Genomic DNA, 25,083 nt, shown 5'->3' on the forward strand with positions numbered 1-25,083 from the left:
CTTCTGCAACTAACATCACAATAAAAAGGACAGCTTATATGTGTCGTTACCAATCCTTCTTCCTCTGCTTCTCTCTTGTATATTTGAATGGTTTCTGGCTATACTGATTTGGCACAACTCTTCTGTCTGATTTTGGTTTACCTGCAGAAATGTGATAAACAGCCTTATAAATTTTGGTCAAATGGAATTTGAAGCTTTGAGAACTGCGAGCATATTTTTGATGGATTAATGAACCCAGTCTTAATCTCCTTAAGTTCCCTGTCCATTAATAGAATCTGCTAATGAAAACTGACCTAGAACACTTCCTTTTAGATATGTAACTCTACTTTTGATTATAATTCCTCCTCATCCAGATTAGGACTACAATTGCCAATGAGCAATTATATTCACTCTGTTTGTAAATTGTCTTTAAAGTAATTATAAATTTTGGTCAAATGGAATTTGAAGCTTTGAGAACTGCGAGCAAATTTTTGATGGATTAATGAACCCAGTCTTAATCTCCTTAAGTTCCCTGTCCATTAATAGAATCTGCTAATGAAAACTGACCTAGAACACTTCCTTTTAGATATGTAACTCTACTTTTGATTATAATTCCTCCTCATCCAGATTAGGACTACAATTGCCAATGAGCAATTATATTCACTCTGTTTGTAAATTGTCTTTAAAGTAATTATTCTATATTAAGGTTCTACTCTATCAAACTGGATGGTAACTAGACTGAGGAGATCTATTCTCCACCAATTTGCCATTTATGTAACAAGTTGAAATAAAGTATTTTACATCTGTGATACTTGCCTCTATTATGTTTATCTTTATATTCATGATCCCAATCTATTCTGCAATTAACAAAACTTATTCCCCATTCAAAATGGCTTTCAGGTACACACATATCAACTTCCTTGTATCTCAGACAGTTTTCTCTGTTGTACATTCAGACATTCAGGATGACATGATATACCATCCAGATTTCCTCCACCCTAACTTGGAAAGCAAGAGTTGAAGTGATATGAAATATTTCATATCTTCCCCTCTGTTGTAAACCTGTCCCATGAAAAACTGAGGACTGCCTTTGCAGGATTGACGTTCTTAAGGAAGTATAGAGATTTATACTTTTGTATTAATTTTGTGGGACGCGGTGGCTCAGTGGGTTAGGACAATGAGCTTGTCGATCAGAAGTTCGGCAGTTTGGTGGATCAAATCCCAAGTGCCGCGTAGCAGAGTGAGCGCCTGTTACTCGTCCCAGCTTCTGCCCACCTAGCAGTTCGAAAGCACGTAAAAAATGCAAGTAGAAAAATAGGGACCACTACGGTGGGAAGGTAACAGCGTTCCGTGCGCCTTTGGCGTCTAGTCATGCCGGCCACATGACCACGGAGACGTCCTCGGACAAGCGCTGGCTCTTCGGCTTTGAAACGGAGATGAGCACTGGCCCCTAGAGTCGGAAACAACTAGCATGCATATGCGGGGGAACCTTTACCTTTACCTTATTAATTTTGTGGTTTATAAATACTGTGCTGATTTTCTTAAAACAATAGATAGATAATGAAAGATTTGTAGTGTGGCTGATGGTCACTAAACAAGAGACAATACAGTTCTTCTCCTACCATTCTACTTGACCAGAAGTGTTGGAATCTGTTCTTCCAAGCCCATAGAACAAGCTGCTTTGAAAAGATTTATTTAGAAAATAAATAGTGCCATCTGGTTAAAATCAATTGATAGAGTACATATATTGCTTCAAAGTGAGACTATTGAGGCCTGTATTAAGAGTAAAATACTGCTTTCCAATGAAAAGAAACATTCAGCATTTCTTCACCTACATTTTTGATAAATTACTTATTCTTCAGTGTATATTTGTTTTCTTTTACTAATATTTACTTTGTGACCTTTTTGTCTTCTCCTCTGGCCTCAAGCTTTTTAACATAAACTTGTTTTCCTCACTTGTGAGGGATTTAAAAAATATCCGCAATAATGCCCTTTGTTTCAATCAGTCATCACCACTAACAATGTATATAATCTGTAGACCAGAAAACAAATGTTTTGAGAAAGTCTGAGCAAAGAAAGCTTGATTGACTTGGTGTGAAATGTTTGGGTTATTTACAGAACAGAATTTAGAGGCCGTAGGTGTCTGTAAACTAAAGAAGAGGGAAACACTTAATCCAGACAACTGACATTCCCTTGCACTGATAACAGAGGGGCAAAGTAGAGTAGGAGAGGTGATCTCTAGAACTGCAAGAGTCACCACCACATAACTCAGCATAGTAATGTCAGCCCTGGGACACTAGCCAAGCCTGCAATTAGCTGGAGACTGGCAAAGCTTATAAAAGCCTTGGCCAAATTAGGAATATAAGCCTCTACTGCCTGTCCAAGGGTAAAGGGTATCTTTCTCTAACTGGCAGTTTGACATAATGCTGGAATGCTCATAAAATTTGGGTTCAACTTTCTTTATCCCCCATGATCCACTTCTATAGGTTTAGGTGATTTGGGATATTAATAGGAAGCTTGTCATGGCAATGATGCATAATGTCCCGTTAGAGAGCACAGTTCACAAGAGGATCATAATCAAAAATAAAATGACAGGTTATGCACAAACACATAGTACGAAGCCCCCTATTTTTAATCATGAGTACAAAAACAACAAGAGTGAGAACTTTCCTTTATCACGAGGAGAGACTTTTTTTTCCACTTGCAATGTTTGTTTTTCATTAAAGGTACAAGCAATGGCTATCATAGAAAAAATATTTCCCAAATTAAGAGCAATTTCTAGAGGAAAAGGTTAATTTCTTTCCCCCATACACCCACATTTATTTTTTTTTGTTGTTGTTGTTGCTAGCTGCAAAGTCATGCCTGACCCATCAAGACCCCATGGACAACGTTCCTCCAGGCCTTCCTACCGTCTTCTGGAGTCCATTTAAGCTCACGCCTACTGCTTCAGTGACTCCATCCAGCCACCTCATTCTCTGTCGTCCCCTTCTTCTCTTGCCCTCAGTCTTTCCCAGCATTAGGCTCTTCTCCAGTGAGTCCTTCCTTCTCATTAGGTGGCCAAAGTATTTGAGTTTTAGCTTCAGGATCTGGCCTTCTAAAGAGCAGTCAGGGTTGATCTCCTCTAAGACTGACCGGTTTGATCGCCTTGCAGTCCAAGGGACTCGCAGGAGTCTTCTCCAGCACCAGAGTTCAAAGGCCTCAATTCTTTGGTGCTCAGCCTTTCTTATGGTCCAACTTTCACTGCCATACATTGCAACTGGGAAGACCATAGCCTTGACTATACGCACTTTTGTTGACAGGGTGATGTCTCTGCTTTTTAGTGTGCTGTCTAGATTTGCCATGTTTTTTGGTTTTTTAGATACTGTCAAACTCAAATAATTCATGGTGGTTTAATTTCATAAAAGCATTAAAAACATAACAATTGAAACATGAACATAATCTAAAATTCTCACAGTAATATCAAAAGCGACGACAGAGAATGAGGTGGCTGGATGGAGTCACTGAAGCAGTAGGCATCAGCTTAAATGGACTCCAGAAGATAGTAGAGGACAGGAAGGCCTGGAGGAACGTTGTCCATAGGGTCACGATGGGTCGGACATGACTTCGCAGCTAACAACAACAATATCAAAAGCAACATCATAGCACGCCTCAAATAGCACCAGCCTGACTTTGGGCCATTTGCATTTTTAAAGGTCTTGCAGTGGCAATTGTGTCTTGGCAGGATTAGGTGCTTTGATTGCAACACCTCAACTCACATTTTGCTATTTGGATGATTTTAAATATACTTCTTTCTTTAAGAGAGGACTATTCTACAAAGTAGAAGCCATCAGTCAAAGAAAGAAAGAAAAAACACCATTCCCATGTCCCCACTAATCTTCCCTCTCATAGGTTTCTTCAACATTCCCCAATGTGACAAAGAAACTGGACAGGTAAGTCCTACAAGGAGGAAGACAGTCTTTCAAATACTTACAAACAAGTCCATTTAGGGCTTTAAAGCTCAAAATCAACACATGGATGGATGAATGGGTTCATTCATTCATTCATTCTATTTATACAGCTGCCTAATTCCCAAAATGTGACTCAGGAAAGGAAAGGTTGCACCCTCAATGTAGTTATCACATACATTAACAATTCTTACAGCTCTTACCTGCCACCACACAGGCACGGCATTTTGCATGAGTTGCACTTTCTGAGTAGACTTCAAAGATAGCCCCATGTAGAGTACATGGAGTAGCCAATCTCAGCCATGATGAAAATACTACACTAACTATTTGAACTTAAAGGAAAAAAAGAAATAGACTAATTAAAACCACTTATTTGTCACAGAAATTATAAAAATGTGGGAAATAAATAAAATGAATGAATAAAATGAGTGCTACCTGGATCTAATTTTGCTATTAGATTAAGAAGAAAATAATGGCTGCAGGGTCTGCTTAACTGTGGAGATTCATAGGAACTTGAACATCAATAGGCACCATTTCTGCAGCCCCCACCCCACCCCCCATTTTTAAGCATTATTTTGGTAGTCAAGAAAGCATCCCAGGAGGTATGGCTGTAACAGCCCACATGCAAGCAAGAGCAATTCTTCAGAGTTCTGGTTTCCAGGGTTTGGGACAGGGAGGTATTGAAGTATGTTAATTCTTAGAGTATTTCTTTCTTTTGTTTGGGCAAGAAACCGGCAGCAAGCATTGAGACCAATTTTCAGTGATTGGCTGATGAAAATTATCAGTAAAAACTTGAAGAGCTGAGGTTTTTCTACCTTTGACCCTGTATTACATGAGGGTGGAAAGAGCATATGGTTGGATTTTTTTTCCCCACAGCAGACATCAGGACCCAGATTGTTGGGGGCAATTAAGCTGACTTTGTAATAATGCCGCCCTGGTGTGTGTGTGTGAAAGCCCTAATAAGCAGGCATATACATGGAATGAAGGCTACTGCTAAGCTTGTAAGCCGCCCTGAGTCTTCGGAGAAGGGTGGGATATAAATGGAATTAAAATAAAATAAAAAATCAAAATCAAAATCAAAATATGCTTGGTCTAACATCCCTGGTTAAGAAGGGATGGTCCTCTCCTCCCACCTTTTCAAAATTAAAGCAATTATTTTATTTAAGACATTTACCTAGAATGGGCTCTTTTAACAGCAATTCTGAAGTTCAATCTGATTTTGCCAAAGTATTTATTTCTTGTTAGGAATCTAAGCACAATCTGAATTCAATCTTCATGTCTCAGCATCAAGATTTTCAGTTTCTTGTAGAAGCTTTGAAGTCATCTTTCTTTTGGTCTTCCTATCAATCCAGATGACAGTTTGAAGTAAATAATTAAAAATCATCAAACTTTCTTTAATAAAAAAGATCTTTTAACTACTGAACTGAAAGAAAATGGCAAAACATGTAGAAAAGCAGACTTAGAATAATGGTTGAGTGTGATCTTGTATTCCAGTGAGTCAGCTTTGTAAAAAAATTGTGCATATGTCTCACTAAAGAACACATCTAGGGGGAAAAATAATCCAGGAGGAGATTATGGCAAAGTTTATTTTTCTTTCAGTCACTATCTTTTTAGTAAATTTTCCCTCCAAAGGTATAGCTTAAGATATTACCAAACTGAGAGAGAAAAAAGCTGCTGCTGGATAAGAAACAGTAAAATCATGAAACTGTACATATAAGATCCCTGATCTTTTATAAAGTTTTGAAATGAGGTTTATAACAAATGATCCTTCTGAGGATAGAGGTTAGAATGATCCATATTGACTTTGAGAGCATGGTTGACCTAATTCAAAAGTTATTTCTTGCATGAAAGGAAACGTTTATTTCTAGTGAAGTATTTCAAATACAGCTTAGCAGTTAAAAGTATTCTAAGGATTATGGGAACAGTTTGCACTGTACTGAATTTGAAGCTAGAAATATCATGAGTAGTTAACTGGTTGCATGATCTATTATGATGGCTACTTGCTATTTCTAAAAATGTTTTTCAACATACCCAGTGGTTGCTTTGCACAATCAGTTGTTGGAAGCTATAACATAAAATTAGAAACCAAAAACTAGTTTCATAGATTCTCCCTCATATATACCAATAGGAGTTGTTATAAAATTAAGGGAAGAGTTTGGATCAGAAGCTAAGAAAGGAGTTCTGGATAAAGTCATAACCAGGAGAATTCAGCAGGATGATAGGAAGGGGGTCAACAGGTCTCAATGGAATCTAAAGCAGGCCAAGAAAAATGAACACTCCTCCACAAATTTGATGAATAACAGAGTTGGAAGGCACTTTGGAGGCCTTCTAATCCAACCTCCTTCCAAAGCAGGAGACCCTATACTATTCCAGACAAATGCCTGTCTAATCTTTTCTTAAAGACCTCCAGTGATGGAGCACCCACAATTTCTGGAGATAAGCTGTTCTTGGAGCCATGAGAAGCAAAGAAAGTTATTAGTGGGCTAAAGATACATAGCATTGTTTCTAGATTCTGTATAGTAATTACAGAATTATCAGCAGGTATAACTTGATCATCTTTAGAATTAAATTGCAAATTACCCCTCCAAACTTTAGCTGTAACTACTTTTTACTGTATAGGCTTTGTATATAATACTCTAGGCATTATGCAAAATGACAAGAACTATTTAGGCAAACTATGAAAAGAGAGTCATGAAAATGGTTAGGGTTAGGGTTAGAATTAATCCTCTAATGAAAAGACCTATATGAAAATTAAAGAAGAAATGCAAAATAAAGTACAGGACTTTCTTGCTGGAAAAAAAAACAAGAGAAGAAGACCAATACTGACCTGCTTGTTGTAACAAGCAAGGCTACAATTACATTTAAGTAGGAGTATTTTATCCTTAAAGGGACGCAGTGGCTCAGTGGGTTAGGACGCTGAGCTTGTCGATCAGAAGGTCAGCAGTTTGGCAAGTTGAATCCCGAGTGCCGCATAACAGAGTGAGCGCCTGTTACTTGTCCCAGCTTCTGCCAACCTAGCAGTCCGAAAGCACATAAAAATGCAAGTAGAAAAATAGGGACCACTACGGTGGGAAGGTAACAGCATTCCATGCACCTTTGGCGTCTAGTCATGCCGGCCACATGACCATGGAGATGTCCTCGGACAAGCGCTGGCTCTTCAGCTTTGAAACGGAGATGAGCACCGGCCCCTAGAGTCGGAAACGACTAGCACACATGTGCAGGGGAACCTTTACATTTACCTTTATTTTATCCTTTACCGGCTAGCCTTTTGGCATTCCATATAAAGCCTAGGAAATGTGTGAAATATTAAGCGCTTCATACTTTGATGTCCCATTTTTTGGAATTTTATAGATTTCCTGGACATTCTATAATTTCACACATTGACAGTAACATATATAATGGTGGAATAAAGCCAAAATTGACAAGACACCAACAGATATCAAATGCCCCCTCTGCAAAGAAGGTGAAGAAAGAGTGGATCAGTTAGCTGCTGCAAGAAGATTCAGTATACTGACTACAAGCAACAGTATGGCAAACTAGCAACAATGGTACATTGGAAGATCTCCAAGAAAATCCTGCAAGCAATAACTGGTAGGACTACAAACTAGACAAAGTAATAGAAAACTAAGAAACTGGAGTGCTTTGGAACGTTAGAATTCAAACAAACACCTGCCACAAAACACTCAACAATTTTCAATAAGAAAGACAAAACAGTCTGGACAGTAAACACAGCAGTATCTGGAAACAGCAGAATAGAAGAGAAAGAACTGTAGAAAATCACAAAATCAAGAGTCTTGATAATAGAAATAGAACAACTGTAACAAAAGAAAGCATAGCTAGTACCAATAGGAATAGCTGCCTTGGATGCTGTGCCAAAACACATGGAGCACTACTCAGACATGATCAGCATTGACAAACTCACCATCAGTGAAATGTGAAAAGCAGCTTTACTTGGAACAACTGTGATAATACCTTTAATATTGTTAAATAACAACATTGCCTATCCAGGTCCTTGTGAAGAACTCAATAGGTGGACAAAAATGCCAGATCCAGTCCAAACATGTGGCTGACTGTGCAATAAACCACCACCATCTCAAAATAGCAAGATTTCAAGAAAAGCAAAGGAATTCCTGATGTTGCTATGTTTAGTTACTAAAGATCCATCATTTAATCACACACATTACAAAGAGTCAATGAAAAAAAGTTTGGTTTCCTTTACCACGGTTTACTATATTAATTTTACTCCTGAGTCCACATTGCACATTCAAACACAATTAAGATCATGAACTATGCTTACACTGGATGAAAATTTAGCTGACTGGCTTCTGGCTGAGCTTCTTATAACCAATCTCTTGTGAATAACTATATGAAGTCTATAAAACAGAATGAAAAAAATATATATTGATCATTCAACAAGGCATCCTTGATCCATGGATTCAATTATGGGCTGAGCACACAAACTGCCTATATCTTTTTCTGTGTTTTTTTTGTTAATAGCAGTTTTAGTCAATTAGAGTAGAGCAGACAAACTGATCTTAGGTGAACATAAAGGGATGATAACAAAGACAAATTATTGTAGTCACAAAAAGAGTCATATGCACTTATCTTGACAGCAGTAGACTATGCTACCTCCAGATTTGATTTAAAGCTTTTCAGAAATCCTTCGTGGTCCCTTATAAATGTTTTGAGAATTAGGTTGCTGTCATTACCTTTATATAGAAAGGAAGGGAAGCCGAGTCATTGTGGCAGAAACAAATCAAGGGTAGGACATTATCTTCCACAAGCCAAACTTCTAAGGTGATGACCACTTTTGATTAAAACAGCCTCTGTGCTTAGGCATTGTCATTTTGACTTTGAAAGTCCTCTGGAGCAATCTCTGTGACTGCTCTCTTAAAGCAATGTTTCCCAACCATGGCAACCTGAAGATGTGCGGACTTCAACTCCCAGTATTCCTTCTGGCTGGAAACTTCTGGAAGTAGAAGTCCATACATTTTCAAGTTGCCAAGGTTGAGGAAAACTGTCCTAAAAGGCAACCAATTTTTTAGGCATACCTTAGGAAGCCACTGACCTGTAGCCTCCAAAGTTTTCTCATTGTCTTTCTCTTCTTAACACCTTCTATTGTTATATATTAATTTCCAGCATTTATCAGGAGGGACCCCTTTCATACCTCTGTGTATGCCTGCAGGGGAAGGGACAGGGCTTTTTTTGTCACAGAACGCTCAGAATGGAAGTTCCGGCACCTTTTTTGGATGGAACCTTGTAGGGTAGGCAAGGTGGGTTGTATGACATTTGTGAGTTCCGGCACCTTTTTCTTTTACAAAAAAAAGCACTGGGAAGGCATATCTCCAAAACTGGTTGGGGCAGGGATATGGCATTTTGGTTTTCACCTGTAAAGTAACTTGAGCAAAGATTTCAATATCGCTGATTATCTATCTACCCCTGTTTCCTCCCCTCCTCACTACAGGATTGCTTAAGAACGCAACAAATTCTACCTTGCCTTTTATTACACTTTGGCCTATACCCAAGTCCGCGTGTAGGAAAGGGACAGAGAGATGATGCTTTCATGCCTCCGATGAAATGGGCTCTAGTCATTAAAGCTTATGCAGTCATGAATGTGTTCATTTTTCAAGTGTCACAAAACTCACTTTTTGCCTCTAAGATTTAGCACCATGTGAATCAATAAAAACCAATAAATATCAAATCAAACCCGGAGGAAATTGCATGTGATGAAATTGCTGCCAAGAAGATGGATATTCTGGGACTAAATCTTGCTCAAGAGAATTTACTTCCGAGTAGATGTTATGATTTCATTACTTGATAAATGACCACATAACATCTGTTCAGAGTTTACACAGAGACACTTCTCTGTAGTCTGCAGCTGACCAGTTCTAGGCAATGGTTTTGATAAAGACATTGACAAACCAGAAAATGTCCAAAGAAGGACCACCCAGATGATACAGGGCCTGGAACTAATGAAAAAAATATTGAAAATGCTGGGTATGTTTAGTCTGAAACATACTGCGAGATAGAAGACAGGACAGGATGGTTCAGTTATTCTAGAATAGGGGTCCCCAACCTTGGCAACTTTAAGACCTGTGGACTTCAACTCCCACAATTCCCCAGCCAGTATAGCTGGCTGGGGAATTCTGGGAGTTGAAGTCCACAAGTCTTAAAGTTGCCAAAGTTGAAGATCCCTGTTCTAGAAGGTAGGACAAGAAACAGTGGACTTCATTGCAAGTTTGGTTAACCATCAGGAGAAAAAAAATCCTAAGAGGACAACTGTTCAGCAACGAGGTCAACTGCAGTGAGAATTGGGATGGACTCTCCATTGTTGGACATGTTTAAACAGAATCCGGATGGTCATCTCTGGGGAAATCTTGCATTTCTAGTTCTTGGGAAATGCACTGCATGATTTGCAAGATCCTTTCTAATCTTGCCTTTCTACAGTTCTATGACTTCTAACAACAAGTAAGTTCAGAAGGTAAATGTTGAATCTAGTGAAAAAAAAGAAAAGAAGAGAGCAATATAGAAAGCAACCAATTCTTTGCAACTCAGTGGTTGAGGTTGTGCATTTTGCTAAGCCATGAGGTGATTTGTTTGGCAGATGGCTTAACATGTTTTGTGAATTGTATTAGTGAGCTAATTTGCTCAGACTGGAGTTCTGGGAATAAATTCAACCTGATATCTCTTCTGGCCATTAGTAAAATTAGGGACAGACAGCAAGAGAACCTCTTGCCCAAAACACGGGGCTGAGGAGCAGACAGGATGGTTAGTGAGCTAGAGATAAAAGGTGCAAAAGAGTTTGAAAGCTGAATCAATAAATAGGTTTTGCTCTAAGCACTTTGCGGGCGCTGGGATTCTTAGACCTTCCTAACTTCTTTTTAGTAAAAAAAACAAAAACCAAACACCCTGCTCAGCAGAGGTTTGCAGATTCTTGTGAATTTATCTCACTGGTTCCAGTCCTGCCTTCCTGTCAGTTGAAGCCTGACAGAAGTAAATTGCCAGAGCCAAATCAGCCATCGGAGGTAGGGCAGCCAATCGCTTCTGATAGGAGACCAAGCGCACTGAGAATCTGTCCTTTTAAGTTTAGATAGCTCATGTTATCCTATTCTCTGGTACATTAAAGATGTAAGCAGCATATCCAGAGAAGAAGTAGGCCATTTTATAAGCCTTCAAATTGGCTCCAAGCTACACTAGCTGGTTAAAGTCTACATCATTAGATTTAATCCTCCTAACTTTCCTGATTTTTTTGTTTGAGCTATTCTATGGCTAGGCTCACTTAAGCACTGCCTCAAAGACCAGCCAGCCACATTATCACCAAGCATGTGTTGTGAATCCAGCATACATAATTCATTTATAGAACAATGTGTTGTATGAAGTCATAATATTGGGTTAAAGCTGCCAACGATGGTTAAGTTCACCATGGTTAGTTTGTACAAATGCAACAACTTGAAAATTGTGCTAATATTTTACTATTTCATCAGTTAACCAAGGAACACATTAGAAATTTACAGAGTCACTTAATTGAGATGGGCAGCTGTAGAAATTAAATCAATAAATACTTCTTATATAAAATAAGGGACGCGGTGGCTCAGTGGGTTAGGACGCTGAGCTTGTTGATCAGATGATTGGCAGTTTGGCGTGTCAGATCCCGAGTGCCGCGTAACAGAGTGAGCGCCTGTTACTCGTCCCAGTTTCTGCCAACCTAGCAGTTCGAAAGCACGTAAAAATGCAAGTAGAAAAATAGGGACCACTACGGTGGGAAGGTAACAGCGTTCTGTGCGCCTTTGGCATTTAGTCATGCCGGCCACATGACCATGGAGACATCCTCAGACAAACGCTGGTTCTTCAGCTTTGAAACGGAGATAAGGACCAGCCCCTAGAGTTGGAAACGACTAGCACGCGTGCGCGGGGGAACCTTTACCTTATATAAAATAAAGTGAGTACATAAAACTTGATACTTGGTGGTTGCCTTGTTAATATTGCATAATTTGCATAAAGGTTAACTCAAAGAAGGTTCTAAATATGGCACTTCCTCAGTTGACATGTAGCATTACTTCCTCACAAAGTGGAATAGACACCCACTGAAGGAGCAACAAAGGTAGAAAGTCTGTGGTAGTCCAGAATCAGAAGTAGTCTGGTGTATCCTTTTAGACTAAGAGATTATTCTATTAAAATGGATATGTTTTTGTGAACGATAGCTCCCTTTGTCAGATGGATGGAGAAGTTAAACTGATGTAGGATATAAATTGGGATAACAGAGGAGGGAAGGGTGGGGAAGACAAGATGGTTATGTAGATTCCTCAGAAGATTTCAGGTCATCTTAGCAGGCCCCAACAAATATAGTGGGTTTTAATTTATTACAATGGTTATTTGATAAGATATTTATGATCTGTCTCACATGTAACCTACTTCTGCCTAATCATTCTATCTCCTCTCAGTTCATCAGACTCCTGGTTTATGGAATGTTTTCAACTCTCTCATTTTATTTGTCTTCCAGAAAAAATATCGCACTGGCTTCAGACTGTCTTTTACATCACAGGCAGTGACATACAAGATAACGCTATTTGCTTTCTGAAGGACAAGCATATAACTATGGTATTTTTTGCCTGAAAGAAGCAGGGACAGTTGGCTTATATAAATTTAGCATTCATGATCTACCTGATAAGATTGTCATGTTTGCAATAACTATAAGAAAAGTATTTTATCACACTTAAATGGGAAACTTGAAATCAATTTCTTGTTCTAAAAAGGAAATTATGTAATAGATCTGCACTGCACCTTTTTGTATACAAACAGTTTGAATTTTCAGTTCTTATTACAGGACTATTATATATTTAGCAGAACATTAAAAAAGCTCACAGCATTTACAGGATGTTTCTTCTTCCCATCAATTATGGAATTTGTCACTTTTTAAAAAAAAAGAAAAGAAAAGAAATCTACTGTAACATTTCAATATGTTTTCTCTCACAATTTTTTTCCTAAAGAAAAAACCTTCTTGTGCTGTGCCTGACTATTAACTTTTCAGTCTTTTTATGCCAAATACGCTTCCAGTTCAATAACCCAATTACCTTGGAGGAGATTGGAACGGGAGAGCAGAATCTGTGCAGACAACTAGACTCTTCTGAAGCAGAAACAATTTTCTAGAAACCTCATCTATTTAGCCAAAGGAGGGAGGGAAGGGGGAAGAAAGTGAGTGAGTGACAAAAATTTCTCATGAAAGCCATGAAGAAGAATAGGCTCATTTATGTCTCATTCTATATTGTGCATGCAAACCTTTAACAATAAATATATTTAGTGTCTCATTTAAGAATGCTGCATCTTTTTCCATAATCTCCAAAACCCTGAAAAAGACCATGCAGGTCTCCTTAAGTAACACCAGCTGCCTGCAATTAGTGCAGGTTCGAGTCCCACCAGGCTCAAGGTTGACTCAGCCTTCCATCCTTCCGAGGTAGGTAAAATGAGGACCCAGATTGTTGGGGGCAATTAAGCTGACTTTGTAAAAATGCCACTGGGGTGTGTGTGAAAGCCCTAATAAGCAGGCATATACATAGAATGAAGGCTACTGCTAAGCTTGTAAGCCGCCCTGAGTCTTCGGAGAAGGGCGGGATATAAATGGAATTAAAATAAAAAAATAAAAATAATGCTAGCTGGTACAGGTTCCCCTAAATAAAGTATATTATTTATTAGAAATCATCCCACCTTTAATTTGTGCAACTCAAGAGGGTGCACATCATCTCCCTGCCTCCTATTTTCCCCACAACATACCCAGGAGTTGGGCTGAGAGAGAATGACAGATCCAAACTCACTGGCCAGTTTTTATGCCTAAAAGAGGCTTAGAATCCACATCTCCCAGTCTAGCACCTCAACCAGTCTCCAAACTGGTCTTGGTCTTCACTTGGTCTCTTCCTTGAATGGGCCTGTCTCCTCTGAGATGTTGTCACTCTTAACAAAATACCGGTAGGTGAGATGGATGGTATATAAATTTAATAAATAAATAAATTCCTCTTTGTCACTGCTTACTTGTTCAGTGGAGGCAGGAAACAGGGAACATTTGTGGAGAAGAAGAACTAGAGGACGTCAAGGGTCTTCAGCCGAGTGGTTTTGGCCTTGATTAGATAACTGGCAAAACTAACCTTTAGTATAAAAAACATGATGTTTGAATTTTGGATTAGTGATGTCCAAGGTTTCTTCCATCCCTTCCATCCTATGATTATGTCTCTTTCAGGTTGAGTTTGTCTGCTTATGATTTCATAAAGTCCCAAATGATATGCAAGTGTTAAGGTTTTGAGAAATTCCTCATCAAGCAAGATAATATATCATACAAAAAGGGAAGGGGAAAATGCCAGCAGTCAGAACTCTTGGAAGAAAGTTGAGATATAAATCTATAAATAGAGCAAGATCAAGCCAGACCTTCCAGAATGCAATTCACCCAAGAAAACCAAGCTAAATTGAGAATTTATTCCTATTAAGGAACAATTAGCTTAAACTCCAACTCTTTCTGGGAAGAACCAAATATAAAAGTACAGAAGGAAATTATATATGATTCTAAATGCATGGATGTGACAATATCCAAACTAACAGAATATCCAATTTTGGGTAGAATATAATTTCTAAAATTATATCCAAAAAGTCTCTTACATTGAGACTTTTCAGGACTGACTGTGAAAAAGCATTGATATTCAGGTATTTTCAGGAATCAGATTATTTGATAATAAGCCATATGGTGTTTCACGATAGCTCATTTATTGCTAAATCTATTGAACTCCAAATTCTTGATCTAATATTTTGCTTGACTCCGAAATAACATTTCAAAGTTTATTATTACTTCACTCAACAGTCATAGACAAGCTTTACCATGGAGAGAAGAAAAAGTGCTAAAGATTTTGACCATATTACTTTTCAGTACAGTATAAGATAAGAGAGTCTAAAAACTAATAAATGAGACAGGGGTATCTTACACAGTATGGTGAAAAAGTCACGATGATGCCCAAAATGGTATGAAGCGCCGCGTTTTTTATGTGTGTTGCACATTAACAACAGGCACTACTATTATAGCCACCATCTTGATTTTTAGGAACATATCCTGTGTACTCGCCTGAAATGAATTCTGGTATATAAATTTTACTTTGGATTAGATCCAAAGTAGTCTTCTCAGTAGGTGGCAGCATCTGACTGTCTTATTCTGGTCTCCAAGGCTAAGCAGAGTCAGGCAGCCCAGTCAGTACTTGGATGGGATCCCATCAGGAAATGCCAGGCTTACAAAATAGACTAAGAAGAGAACAAGAATAGCAGAAGAATGTGACATTAAACCTCTTCTGTGCTGTTCCTACAAAACTGCATGGACTCGTCCATGTACTTTCCTGAAGTTGAAGAGTAAATGAATTTGCTTGCAGGCATTCAGTACAGACATGTGAATATAGGTAGTCCTCGACTTACGGTCACAAATGAGCCCAAAATTCCTGTTACTAAGTGAAACATTTATTACGTGAATTTTGCCCCATTTTACAGCCTTTCTTGCCACAGGTATTAAGTGAATCGTTGCAGCTATTAAGTTTTTTTTTTTAATTCCATTTATTTCCCGCCCTTCTCCAAAGACTCAGGGCGGCTTACAAGCTTAGCAGTAGCCTTCATTCTATGTATATGCCTGCTTATTAGGGCTTTCACACACACCCCAAGCGGCATTATTACAAAGTCAGCTTAATTGCTCCCAACAATCTGGGTCCTCATTTTACCTACCTGGGAAGGATGGAAGGCTGAGTCAACCTTGAGCCTGGTGGGATGCGAACCTGCACTAATTGCAGGCAGCTGGTGTTACTTAAGGAGGCATTAGCCCACTGCTCCACCAAGGCTCAGTTAGTAACTTGGTTGTTCAATGAATCTGGCTTTCCCATTGACTTGTCAGAAGGTCGCAAAAGGGGATCACATGACCCCCAAGACACTGCAACCGTCGTGAACATGAGTCAGTTGCCAATCATCTGAATTTTGATCACATGACCATGGGATGCTGCAATGGTCGCAAGTGTGAAAAACATTCATGTCACTTTTTTCAGTGCCATTATAACTTTGAATGGTCACTGTTACTGTTACTGTTGTAAGTCAAGAACCACCTGTATTCTCAGACATAAGCAGGCTGATCCTAATCTTTTCCATCACGGGTCTGCAACTCATACCCTAAAGGTTACACGTCTCCCACTGGGGGGGCCAAGTACAGCACCCATCACTCCAGGATTCTTCTTCAGACCACTCACTCTCTTTCCCTACTTGGCTTCTTAGACCTGGAGTTGTTGCTTCTCTGGCTCATTCCTCCCTTCCTCAACACCCCCCCCACCTCACCCACTTCTCTCCCTTCACCCCACTAGTGAATCCCCACTGCCCCTCTTGTCACCTTCCTCTTTAAAACCATGGAATAAGACAAGCTGTGAAGAGAATCGAATTACTCCAAGTATGCAGGGCTTCATATGTCACCGTTAATTAAAGTAAGGAAAGCAATTGTGTACATATTTATCTGTTCTTTATTTACCCGATTTGCTCTTGCCCCTGTTTTAGTGTGATCTCACCCTATTCGCTACAAGCGAACATGATGCGTCGTTGGAAGAATAGCACACGTGGCTCTCAGCCTGCTGAAGATGCTCAGCTGCCTCTATTGTCCCTCGGCACAAAAACTTTCCTGACTAGAAATACAAGCCTTGTCTAACCAGGAGAAGCATCCTATAATGGAAGTCCTAAATGCAATAGCACATCTGACACCTGGGGTGAACCATTTTTAACATTCCCCCCTCCCCATGTAATTGCTGAGAACCAGTTTAGGTGTAACAAAGTGACAGCAGACTACAAAGTGAGACTACAAAGTGAGTTGTAGTCCTAACCTGGGCATGAAACCAGCCGGGTGACTTTGGGCCTATCCCTGTCTCTCAGCCCTAGGAAGAAGGCAAGGGCAAGCCACTTCAGAAAAATGCTGCCAAGAAAAGTGTAGGGGGCACTCACCAGGAGTCAAAATTGATTTGAAAACATCATTTTTATTTTCCCCTGTTGCTGCTGTGCTTGGGCTGCACTGACCTAAATCCATATCTATTGCTAGCTTCCTTGTGGCTTTGGCAGCACCCTTTGTGTTGCTTGCACCTAAGGCAGACCACCCTCTTGTCCCCCTACCCTTGGTGTGCAGCTGCTAAACGTGCCTCAGTATGCATTAATCCTATGTTGACTTGGTATATGACTGATACACATTTTGACAATGGAGGGAGGAGCAGAGCTAGCAAATAATAAATCTCGAAGGATTGTACATGCATCTTTCTTCTGCCACAGACTTTAGCTTTACTGCATACCATTCTCCTTGATTCTTGTGTGTTATGATACATACAAGCACACGACAAACTCATACAAACACTTCATAGCAATAAGGGTCCCATGCGTGGAAGTTTATGCCACCATAAACCTGTTAGGTTTTCTGGTGGTCACTAAAACCTTTTCCTGGTCTTCTGGCTAATCCAAAATATCGGTTTTAAATTCTGATGGCATCAATCAGGGACTAATGCCCTCCTCCAATTTTTGTATCAGTTTATATGACACCAGCATCAGACACCAGCATACAGACCACATTCAAAATTCCACATAGAATTGCATCACTAACAGTTGTGAGAGGCCTCTGTCACGCACCATGGAAAATCAGCAGCAAGAAACAAATCAGGGAGAAAAGAATATTGAGTGGTCTGTGAACTGAGAACTTTCTGCTTAATTCCCACCAGAGCCCCTAAAGTCTGAAAGCAGCAGCAGAAAGAGCCACACCCAGGCACAAACTTTTGTGCTTGGGCATCACCTAAAATTGCAACACCGGGTTTAAGGCACAGAAGCTCACTTTTGCTTTAAGTGCATCAGCATTGCCATTTCCCCGTGAGAAACAAGTTTAGAAGTTCTCACAACATTAAATAATGTCATGGTGTAAGTTAATTGCAGGACCACTCTGTCAAAAATTAATATATTTCAAGTGCCACCCTCTCCTGGGTTTCCAGAAATTCTAAAGAGGCATTTACCCCACGCTGCTTTGTGCATTATGTTGCAAAGCAAGTTTGTTAGTGTCAGTAGGAGGATTCCCTTAAAAATGAGCTGAAGCAAATCACTGCACAGTGGACTTCACCACCCCTGCTGACAACACAGAGATGCTCTAGGACAGAGCGTGCGTGCCATCATGGAAAGCAGGATGATGAAACGCTTAGACATCTTTCAGCAGCAGGGGAGAATGTTAGAAGAAAAAGTCAAGGCACAAAAGACACGACCTAGAGATGAATGCATTTGGAATGAGCAATGTTTTTTGACAATCGTGAGGATTACTGTATCAGTACTGAGAACATAATCAGGGCTCATCATTCTGAGAGAATGGAGAGAATAAGTAGCTAATAGAGCACTTCTGTCCCAAAGATCTGCCTGTGAATGGATTTGGAATTACTGTACTGCTGAAGCTGCTCGCTAGCCGAATGGGAAAGAAGATATAGTATCACTTTGTAGGAGCAGAATACTGTCTCTGCAAGGGCTAAAACAAATGGTCAAAAGGGAAGCCAGGGCATCAAAGCAGGACTTAGAAAGATTCTTGGATTCAAACTTGGCTGTTCTCTAATGAAGATAATAAGACTTTACGTCTGCATTTCACCGGCATGTACAATAAAATTAAGAGATAGATCCAATGACTGTCTGGACATCATCCTGCTTCATCCTTGGTAGCCTCCCTTCAGTGCAGTGCACTGCAGGCTCTGCTCACGATCACTCATGCCTTGGATTATTGCATTTGCTTTACATGGGGCTGTCCTTGAAGTGTATCCAGAAGCTTCAGAGGATGCAAAAATGTGGTGGTATGTGCACTTATGCATGCCTCTAGAGTGGCACATGTTACCCCTTTGCCCCGTGACTTGCTATGGTTGCCAGTTTGCTTCCAAGTCCAATTCAAGGTGCTGGTTTTGACCTTTAAAGTCCTTCATGGCATGGGGCTGCATTTTTTGAGGGATCATCACTCCCCAGTTACATTCCCATATACATTACAAGATGTGAAGGGATTGAAACCCCCATACAATCTGGCTTACCTCCATATCTACAGTTATTTGGGTTAGTGTTTAGACTAAGCTAGAAGAACTCCAAATTCTGAGTGATCCACAGGGAGGAATGTTATAAAAAATCTGAAGATGAGCACTACCCCCATTACCATTACCATCTGATCAAAGTTCTGTTCTTTTTTTAATGTACATGTGATGCATATTAATAAGGAAAAGCTTGGTTGCCATCTTGACATTTTTGGCACCCTGTGGAAGGCTTGTTCAGGTTCAAGCCTACCTCCGACCACTGAAGAACACTGCATAATTTGGGGGCAGTCATTCATTCTCAGCCTGAATTTCTTCAGCTGGTTGTTCTTGTTGTGGAAATACAACTGAAGAAGGAATACTCTGTGTGATATCTTGAATTCTTAAAGAAAAGCTGATATTTTTGTTTAGCTATTTATCTGTTCTTTTAAAAAAAAATTTGCATTTTTACTTTAAAAGTATTTAAACCTTCTGCATCTAAAACTAATAATTGATGTTGGGAAACTGCCAGATAGGCTGGAAGGAGGGGCCAAATGACGGCCTAGCTTGGAGTTGTTGCATAGCCGCAGATAGCATAAGCTTGACCATGCCCAGGATTCATGAAGCCTTATCTGGTTGTTCCCAGGGGAAGCCAAGCAATCTGGTAAGATTCTTCTAACATAGTAGTGAACAATAAAGTTGCTGACTTTAGCTATTCACAACTGGCTGTGTTTGCCATGGTGGCGCAGTGGTTAGAATGCAGTATTGCAGGCTAATTCTGCTGTGGGAGGACAACACCTCCCCTCCCCTAGAGAAATAAATATTTTGAGAATATTTAAAAGTCAGAATATTATATTTCTCCAAAGAAATAATGGGAAATCTTAGGCAGAAACCAACACACACACCCCAGTCTCTCTGCCCCAAGCAGAAACCAGGTCTGTCTGTAGAAATGTCGATGTGATAATCCTGTCAGAAAGACTGGAGTCAGGAAGCTTAGAGCTGATGGGATTAGAAAAACAAAGATCTCTAGAATCAATAACCTCTCACAACCAAAAAATCCAACACAGGACATAGTCATCAGCCACAGCCATAGGGAAGCAGGATATGACCTTTGGGACATAATAGGATTAACCCACCACGAACAGAATACCAGAAGGGCACACTGAAGCTCAGGTCAAAGTTCATGTCACAGGAACAGGAAACAACCTCAAAAGCCCAAGAAGGTATAAAAGCCCGCCACTCCCTGGTACATGTGGTCAGCTTTCACAGAGCCATCTTTCTGTGTGCTCTCCTCTTCAATAAATTACAACCTTCTTTCTAAAGCAGTCTCCATTTTGTTTATTCCTGGCTTGGACTGGACACTGATGAAGATTTTTCTTTCAACACTGCCAACTGGCAGGAGTTCGATCCTGACCGACTGAAGGTTAACTCAGCCTTCCATCCTTTTGAGGTTGGTAAAATGAGGACCCAGATTGTTGGGGACAATAGGCTGACTCCGTAAACCTCTCAGAGAGTGCTGTAAAGCACTATGGAATGATATATAAGGTTAAATATGCATGAAAACATTTATTTTTCATTTAACTTTTTTCCTGTATGCTATTTTTCCTTAAATAGATCTACAATGCAGCCGAAGAGAGAGAGAGAGAGAGAGAGAGAGAGAATAAGATAATGAGGGTGAAGTGGGGAAGGTTGAAATGAGAGCAGTTGTTCAGGAAGTGGAATATGAAGGGTTTGCAGGAAGAATAAAGACCGCACTCTGTAATCAACTGAGATACATGGTAAGACTCCTGGGATCAGTGACTGTCATTTAGTTTCAGAGATCTGATAAATGCTTTCCCAGTCATCAGATAAATGGTTTCCAAGCAAAATCTCCCTGTATTGTTACCACCAAACTAGTCTGTCAGATCTTTAGTGACTGGTGAATAGAGACTAAATAGCTGTTATGCCTTTGTACTCTTGGGGAAAAAACAATCTCTGAGATAATTAGGAGACTTGCTATGGTAGAGAATTCAGTCCCTGTAAAATACAATGGGCAATTTATTTATTTATTTTTATGTAATTATTGCTATCACTTATATAGCCACCCTTCTCACACAGGTGATTATGGGCTGCCTACAGTATTAAAAACAAACCAATCCCCCTGGCATCCAAGATACACCATCAGCTATGAACCATTCATAGTAGCAGAATATATTGCTACTCTGACCCAAATGCCTGGCGGAGCATTCTTGGAGATAGTATGTGGGGAGTTTGCCTATCTGTGGTGAATAGGCCCAAAAGGGGTTTGTGGTCAGTGAACACAGTAAAATCCCTGCCAAATAAATAATCATGATTTTTTTTTACTCCAGCCCCTATGGCTAAGGCTTCTTTATCAATTTGAGCATAATTACGCTCAGCAGCAGATAAGGTTCTGGAATAGAATGCAATAGGAACTTGTTTCCCATTCTTCTCTATGCGGCTTAAGACTGCCCCCACCCCATAGGGAGATGCATCACATGCAAGACATACAGGTTTAGACTCAATGTAATGAGTTACAGTGGATGTTTCTGGAAGAAGGGCCTCTAGATCCTGGAAACTTTTTTCATGTAATTCAGTCCACTTCCAAGGGGCTTTTTTATCAAGTAGCCTGTAGAGGGGCTCAGCTATTGCAGCCTTATTAGGTAGAAATGTGTGATAAAAATTCAGGAGGCCCAAAAATGCTTGCAGCTCTGCTTTTGATTTTGGCCTAAGAGCCATTTTGATGGCCTTAACTTTTGACTTAGCAGGGTGAATCCCACTAGCATCAATACGGAAACCTAAGAATTCTGTTGAAGAAACCCCAATACTACATTTGTTTTTCTTTAACTTGAGGCCTGCATCGCATAGCCTTTGTAACACAGCCCTGAGCCTGTTGGCCAGTACCTCTGGGGATTCCCTGGCAATGAGAACATCATTAAAATAAGTACAGACACCCTGAATTCCTTTAAGTATGCATTCCATAATTCCTTGGAAGATGCCCGGTGCAACGCTAACTCCAAACTGCAAGTGTTTGACTTTGAATGCTCCTCTATGGGTCATTATAGTTTGAGCCGCGGCTGTGGCCACATCTACCAGCAGCTGCTGATATGCCTGCGCTAAATCAAGTTTAGCAAAAATGGTTCCCCCTTGCAAAGAGGCTAGAATATGGCTGACTATTGGGACCAGGTACGCATGTTGATTTAAGGCTTTATTTAACGTGCATTTTTAGTCTGCGCAAATGTGAACCTCCCCATTGGGCTTTAGTGGAGTGACAATAGGAGTTTCCCACTCCCCCCCCATCAACAGGCTGCAATACACCCTGCTCTACTAACTTTTCGATTTCAGCATCGATTTTGTGTTTTAAGGCGAAAGGATCTCTGTGAGGCTTGACTCTTATCGGAACAATGTTAGGATCTAATTTAAAGGAAATGGGTGACCCAGTATAAGTTCCTAGTTTTGACTCGAAAACATCCACAAATTCCTCACAAACAGCCTTGAAGTCTGCTGTCTGTGTCTGGTTAATGCCTGTTATTTGAATGCCAAAAGCCTCAAACCAATCAAGTCCTATAAGACCTGTTCTTGGGCCCTCTACTACTATGACATCCAGGTGCCCCCAAAACCCTTTAAATTTCACCAATAAGGTGGCTTCACCCTTAACTTTAACCCGAGCATTCTGAAAATCTGTTAAAATAATAACTGACAGTCTTAATTTAGCCCACTGGTTGCTGCATCTGCACACAAGGTTGAATGTGTCCTGTGAAATAATTGAGACTGCCAAGCCGGAGTCCAGTTCCATTTTGCATGGAATTCCTTGTAGCTCTACTGAGAGCTTAAGTTTAGGCTTAAGAGGATGATGAGCCCCGGTGTGACAAATGCTTCTCCGGCTCTTGAAGAACCCCACACTGACTGGCCCCAGGGTCCCAGTACCTTTCCTAGTCAGTTCCTCCGACTGGTGCTTGGGTGGCCTGTCTCTCTGGTGAGCTCTGCATACCACCGTGATGTGCCCAGTCATTCTGCAAGCTCTACATGTGGCCAAACGGAATCTGCAGTTTGTGCGGGAGTGGTTGCCTCCGCACCCTTTACATTTAGGTAAGAGAACTGCCTTGTAATTGTTCTCTCTTTGCTGATTTCCGTGGTTTTGCATGCTTGGCTGTCTCTGGAGCTTGTTGATTTCGGGTTCTTCTTCTGACGATTCTCCGCCGCATATGGCAACCTCGTGGTGGACAGAATCTTCTGTCTTTGGTGGGCTGTACTGTTTGTACTGCACCTCCAGCTGCTTCGTCAGCCATGACCTCATCTTGTGCTTCGGCGAATGTGAGATTTGGTTTGGCAAATAATCTCTGCTGCAAGGTTCTATCAGTCCGCAGACGAGTCGGTCTCTCAGACGCTCCTCTAAATTCGAAAATTTGCAGAGACGTGCGGCCTGCCTTAAGCCCATGATAAACTCAGATGCTGTCTCATCGGGAAGCTGCACTCGGCCGAATTTAAACCACCAGGCCATGTCCAACATTTTTGGCTGGAAATGCCCGGTCAGCTTCTTCAGGTCAGCAAAAGATACTGCTTCGATGGGCGTTGGCACAAAGAGGTTCTCAGCTAGATCGAAAGTCGCTGGCCCACATACACACAGCAACATCAGAGCTTTAAGCCCTTCCTCTGCTATCTGCTTAGCTCATAAGTAATTTTCTACCTGTGAGAGGTAAGACGGCCAATCTTCTGGGTGTTTAATGTCAAATTCTCTGAGTTTGCCGACCTTTGACATTTTCCCTCAATTGCTGCGCTGCTGTTGAATCCTGCTTCTAGTCTCAGGGAACACTTCCTCTGAGCACGCGGCCACTAGCGTAGTTTACTAGCCGGCTAGAGGGGGGGGAAGATGCCTCTTCCCTCCAGCGAGTAATGCCATCCCCTCGTGACTTCAGCCCTCAGGCAGAGAAGCAGGATCCCATCCTTGTCGCCACTATTATGTCATGGGCTCTGATGAGCAGGAACGAGAACACGCAGATGAGTACAGACAAACTCATACTTTAAGCAGAAACTCTACTGAGAGATTGGAGTCACCCTGCTTCAATATATAGCCAGGCCCTATGGTATTAACCTATCGGATTGAAGCTATAGTTGCCGCCCAAAGTTGACCAATGGCAGGACCAGAGACGTCCTGTCTGGGTTGCTAGAGAACCGTTAGTTCTCCAGCAATTCACGTGGTGATATTCCAAAAGCCCAGTACATAACATGCAGCATACTATAAAACAGGGGTGTCAAACTCGCCTCGTCACGTGACATGTTGCAACATATCATGACTTTTTCCCCATTGCCGGGGTGAGCGTGGTTTAGGCATGACACATCTGCCCTGTGGGCCAGCAGTTTGACACCCCTGCTATAAAAGAATATTTCATATTAAGAGAATGAGTAATCAAACTATAAAGTACATCTTAGAATAAAAAATAGTTAGGATTTTTACTATACACAATCATTCCAGAAATGAAAAACTAATGACACAAAGACCATTCAGGCTTTAACTGGCACCTTGTGGTTAGCTCAAATGGGTTGGGGATGGGGGATGGCAAAGGAGGAGCTTAAAAACAAAATGGAAGGAATTGAAGCCAATTATATTTGCTAATCTTATTTGATTAAAGAGAAAGAGGTTTAGTTTATAAACAACATTGCTGTTTATTTATTTATTTATTTATTTATTTATTTATTTATTTATTTATTTATTCGGTTTATATACCGCCCTATTCCCAAAGGACTCAGGGCGGTTTACAAGGCAAAATTTAAAAACAATCCAATATAAAATTAAAATAAATTAAATTAAGTCTAGCCACAAAAATTAAATCACAATTTAAAAACATTACACCCCTCAGTCCAGACCAGATAGCTCAAAGAGCCAGGTTTTTAGGTCCCGGCGAAATGAACGAAGGTCGGGGGCAGTCCTGAGTTCCGTTGGCAGTTGATTCCATAGGGCAGGCGCGCCCACAGAGAACGCCCTCCCCCTGTGGATCGCCCGTCAGCAATCCTTGACCGGCGGTACCCTGAGGAGGCCCTCCCTGTGGGAGCGCACAGGACAATGGGAAATTGACGCGGGCAGCAGGTGCTCCCTTAGATAATCCGGGCCCATGCCATTT

The sequence above is a fragment of the Vipera ursinii genome (assembly GCF_947247035.1).
Source record: "Vipera ursinii genome assembly, chromosome: 1".
Taxonomy (NCBI): Eukaryota; Metazoa; Chordata; class Lepidosauria; order Squamata; family Viperidae; genus Vipera; species Vipera ursinii.